A 5682-nucleotide genomic window follows, 5' to 3' on the forward strand; every position below is an offset into this window, starting at 1 on the left:
GTAGGTATTATGGCCTCCTGAGGCTAAACCTGCCTGGTGAACTGTGCTGGAGTGAGCCAGAAGCCCAGTGGTTGGTAAGGCGTGAGCAAAAGGGCAGGTGATTGTCCTCTCAAGATGGCGTGGACTCTTCGGGTCTTTCTTACTTTTCTGGATGCTCAGTGACTCCTGCCTACCCCAGACCTGTCAACTTTTACCTAGTCTCCCTTCTTTCTGATTCCCACCTCACCACACCCTTTTCAACCCAGTTCAGTCCCTGCCCTGAGATGCTCTGGAGAGGGGCAAGGAGTGAATGTCATTTATGGGCATGTTGCTGCTCCCGTATATGTATCTTTATTTTCTCAGAGGTCTCCTAGAGACAGTGTACTAACCTGCCACACTGTACTCTCAGTCCCTACAAACAGATGAAATGACCTGAGGAAGTCTTGAGGAGCAAGCCCAGTCTCTCTCTATCTGTCAAATCACAGCATGTCGATTTTCTAGGTAGGACCAGCCCTCGCCAGCATCTAAGAACAGAAGTGTTTCATTTTCTAAACACTGACAGCAGTTAGAGACAATCACTGTTGTAAGGCTCACCCTCAGGATCACAGAAATGATTTCGCTTCAGTAATCGTCTTCAATCACATCTTTCCTGGGAGCTCCTGCCACGGAAGTTTTCTGTCAGTGTCTGTGTTTTATCAAACACCCCTGTACCAGCTAGACTATGAAACAGCACTTCTTATCATAAATAATAGCCCGCCTTGTGACATTCTGCCCCTCCTCGAAACTAAAGTGGGGCACGCCAGAGTCAATTGAAAATGATCTGATTTGAACACCAAAAGCCCTTGCCCTCACTTGCCAGCCCAGCTTCCTGAGGGACTCTCATTCCTGGAGCACCACCCATTTCCCATACCTGCTACAAAAGCTTCATCCTAGGGAGAGAGACATTGAGTCTTTCTCTTCAGTGTTCTTAACAACCTCACTTTCCTTTTCCTTCAAGCTTAATCTAAACTTTATAAAGTCTAAATGGATCATAATTTTGCAACAGCCTAGTTGTAACTCAATCAAAAAAATTGGAATTTTGATTTTTTTAAATCTAAACACCCATGGTCAGCTTGTATTTTATTCCCTCAAATATAAATAAAAGTTGAAGTTGGAAAGACAGCTCAGTGATTAAGAGCACTTGCTCCTAGGGCCTGGGTTTGATTCCCAGCACCCACATAGCAGCTCACGATCATCCATAACCCCAATCCCAGGTGATCTGACACCCTTCCCTGGCCTCTGAGGGCACCAGGAATGCATGTGATGCTTATACATACATGCATGAAAACACCCATACACATAAAAAGAAAAGTTTTAAGGTATATAAGTAAAAGTTTATATGATGGTATTGTGTCCTCTGACCATATAATAGAGAATTTGCTAACCACACGAGCCCCCAAAGTCTAGAAAAAAAATTCCACATTCTATTTGCTCATTTTCCAAGTGATCCATCATAAGAACTGCCGTGTTCTAAGTGGATAACTTTGTGAAAAACTGCAGCCGACTGGCGTCAACAGTCCAAGCAAGGCTCCCCCAGAATACTCTAGCCTCTCTCTCTTATCTCTGTACGCAAAGCTAGGTCAGACTCCCCAGTTCCAGCCTTCTGGCTAACTGTTCTAATTCCAGCCTGTCTCATACCTGCTTATAGTTTACCCTACACGAAGACAGATGTATCCTGTGTTCCGTTTTGACTATCAGAGTCACCCTAAGAACTTAACAACAGGAAGATCAAAACCACCACCGCTCGTGTCTGTGTCCCTCCTTCCACGGTGGCCTAGGGTACAGACTGCAGGACAGGGTGCTTCGGAGCTCTCCAGGTAGGTTCCAGTGTGTAGCAGGGGTAGGAACCTCCCAGGGAACATTAACAACACGGGGATAGCTCCAAATTATCTCAAGTCATCAAATTAAAATACTTAATCCTGCGCTGTAAGACTCTTTGCCGATTGACTAGAATAGTCTCCTTTCAAAACAGCTTAAATTTATCTCCTTTCCAAAGCTATCCCAGATTAGTCTCATCTGGATGCCTGAGGATCTTCAAGTTCCCAAATCTCTGAGCATTCTAACAGCACAGGTTTACAAAGCCTGGGACCACAGCTGACTGTGGATAATATTGTTTTAATCTTGCTTTCATAGATAGCTGTCAGGGCCTTTTCTTGTAATCTTAATCTCCCTGAAGACTCACTGGTCAACAGACAATCCAAAATAAACAGAACCATTTTCTTAGCAGAATTTTCTCCTCTAAACTAGCTATCTAAAGAACACAATAGCAATTCATTTTAAAAGTCACTACAATTCAAGCCATCGACTGTAAGAACTTAAATGCTAGCTTCTTTTTTACAAAAGAATAAACACACACACATATATGTGTGTGTCGTATTCTTGTACTTTAGACATTGGAATTTTGTTTCTACGCCCACTTCTTTACTGAAACTACTCTTTATCTCATCAACATTGACAATTTCATTCATATACTTGTTTATCACCCATTTATTGGTGGAAAATGCTGAGAATAAAACATTACCATCAGCTCCTACCTGATGGTTCAGAATACTATGCTATTAAAATATCACATAACTGCTGCGTCAGACAGCTCAACAGGAGACAGTAGGATTATATGGGCACCAGAAGGTCTTTGCTTAGATAACATTCATTCATTTGACCTCTCTGCAGGGTTTAAGGAGGTTGCCCCCCCCATCCACGCCCACATTGCGACTTGGTGAGCCTTTCTCTTCTTTTACCTTCACTAGTGATGTATAACCCGCAGCTCCTGCACATCTGACAGTTCTGTCCCTGCGTGCTTGCTATGCTATCTTCTCCCACGTCCTAAATAAGCATGCTCTACTAAGAACAGGGAGGAGTTCTGAGGGAAAATGTAGAATAGAAAGGTAGGAAGACTCAGATGCTATAGAGGCTGCTGCTCCGGGGCCCCCAGGCTTCTATCTACTCTCCTTTTAGGTTTGTTTTCAACTCCAGATTGAGCTTTGAGTATCTCCATCTGGATAAGCCAATCACAGTTCCAATTAACATGACTGAAATAAATTTGCTATGCCTAGCTATCCTCATTCATCCCCTTTGCCTGTAGCCCTGCATTTCCTTCGTGGCCTCCCACTGGCTCCCCTGACAGGCACACGTTTAGCCTGCCTCTGTCCTCCTGAAGCCCACCTGCAAGCTGGAGGAAAGGAAGTTTCTATCCATGTCCTCTGACGCCTCTTTTTTACCATGAGGTCTTCTTGCCCTAATTTAAATTGTACACTTCACCAAGGAGGCCAGCCATTTTATCTCCATCTCTCTATGTCTATGGACGCTACTCCCAAAGCCACTCCCAATGATCATGGTTCCCATCAAGACATTAATCACTCCAGTCTTGCTCCACTGTACATCTGGCCAAAATCCAGACCTTTATGTCCATCTCCCCCTCCTCTTTGAAATCTTTTCTGCATCACCCAGACAGAGGTGACTGTCCTCCTTTGAGTTTCTGCAGTATGATTGCCTTTCTGGCCCTTTTCTATTCTGCTCTATAAAAGCATCCAATTATTCATCTTCAATTCATCTGGGCTCCAACTCTAACTTACTCGCATGTAAGAATCCAGGGTGCTGTGCACAAGAAGGCCTGCAGCATTTGGCATGGTGCTGTGTATAGTAGGCACTCATTTATTGGAACCAAGTTGTTGGTTGGTGGACTGCCTAATTAAGAGCATTAAGTGAAAAAAGAAGTCGCTACTAGACTTGAACGCTTACTCCTGAATACACAGGGCACAGTTGAAGAGCCCTTAGAAAGACCATCAGACTTAAGATAGGGAGTCTAGCAAAGCTTCTTGAGTTTATCCTGCTACAGCGTGGCCATCTAATTAACCCTTTGGAGTTCTCCTTTCAAGTGGGTTCCTGAGTCCTACCACTCCCACGTGTCTGAGAGCTGTACAAAGGGCAAACACTTATCCTACTCTAGTATAAAAAAGATTTTTAACTGATACGAAAATGGAAATCAAAAACCAAAACAAAAACCTGTAAGCATCTATTAGGTGTCAGTATAGTGTCCTGACCTCATTGGAGAAGCCAAGAGACTTAGTCCTGCAGGGCAGGGGAGGTATTGTCGAAAAGAGTCTTAATAGTGATAGCACAAGCTCACATGCTCCAGAGACTCCGGAGGGTGCCAGGAGGGTGAAAGCAGGTCTTGAAGAAGCAAAGTAGAACTGGCTGATGATCAGGTGCAGGTAGCAGAAACAAAGGTGGAGTGTGTGTGTGTGTGTGTGTGTGTGTGTGTACAACAGTAGTAGTAGGGTGTGGCCAGGGCAAACTGTTTTGGCTGTTCAAAATCCTAGAAGTTAATGGCTCATTTTAAAGAGATGCTGCTGCCGTGGTAGGAAGTAGAGGGTGCTTACTTCCTCTTTAAAATATCAAGGCTATTTACATATGAAAGACCTGCCTTGGTAGTCATACTGAACAACACTGCCAGTTAGTTCACACCTACATGAAGACACAGTCTTATGCTTCTCAGAATGTTCCTTTGACTGGGGTGTCAATGCCTGAAATTCAAGCACTTGGGAAGCTGCTACAGGAAGACTTGAGGTCTCATCCAGTCTCAACTACCCAGTAAGTCCCAGACAAAGCTGGACTGCATAGTGAGGCCTCATCTTAGCAAAACAAAATAAAGAAACAGGTGGAGCACCCTGTTTCCCCCTTGACATTATACTCTCTGTTTTACAGTGAGGAGGTGAATGAGGAGGAGCTAAGCTCACCTGCCCGGGCTCCAGCAGGAGGCAGCGTGGAAGGCAGTGCTGGGGAAGCCCCTGCTCATTCTCACATTGCTTGTACAGAATGCTTTGTAAGTCTCAGGCCAATTCAACCAGAATGAATTATAGTACAAGTCACACAATGAAGGGCTTTCCGTAACATGTTATTTAACTTGGATTCATCACCATGATCTGCAAGCTTACGGGGTACATGTATATCAGCAACGTAGACTCTGGGTAAAGCTCCTCGGGTTTTATTGCTGCAGTGGAACTGATGCAGGAGGGTCTTCTATCTATCTGTTGCTTTCATTGGTTAAGTAATAAAGAAAACTGAAAACTGCTTGGCCTCATAGGTCAGAACATAGGTAGGCGGGGAAAACAGAACAGAATGCTGGGAGGAAGAAAGCAGAGTCAGGCAGATGCCATGCTTCTCCTACCCAAGACAGACAGTGGTTAGACTCATGCCAGGAAGCCACAGTCAGGTGACGATACACATTAATAGAAATTGGGTTAATCAGGATATGAGAGTTAGCCAAGAAGAGGCTAGATATAATGAGCCAGGCAGTGTTTAAATGAATACGGTTTGTGTGTTGTTATTTCAGGTGTAAAGCTAGCCGTGTGGGACCCGGGCGGAATGAAAAGCAGGCCTGCTCGCCTCATCACTACATAGAACTACATGATACCAAAGTGCAAAATTTTCTAAACTGTTTTCAAAAAATAAAAAAGGAAGACCTGGATGGAGGTGGGTGGTCCTTGGACTTCCCACAGGGCAGGGAACCCGGATTACTCTTAGGGATGATGAGGGAGGGGGACTTGATGGGGGAGGGGGGGAAATGGGAGGTGGTGGCGGGGAGAAGGCAGAAATCTTTAATAAATAAATAAATAAATAATAAAAAATAAAAAAGGAATAAAAGTATTAATATTATTAAATAAT

Source organism: Chionomys nivalis, chromosome 1 (assembly GCF_950005125.1).
Source record: "Chionomys nivalis chromosome 1, mChiNiv1.1, whole genome shotgun sequence".
NCBI lineage: Eukaryota > Metazoa > Chordata > Mammalia > Rodentia > Cricetidae > Chionomys > Chionomys nivalis.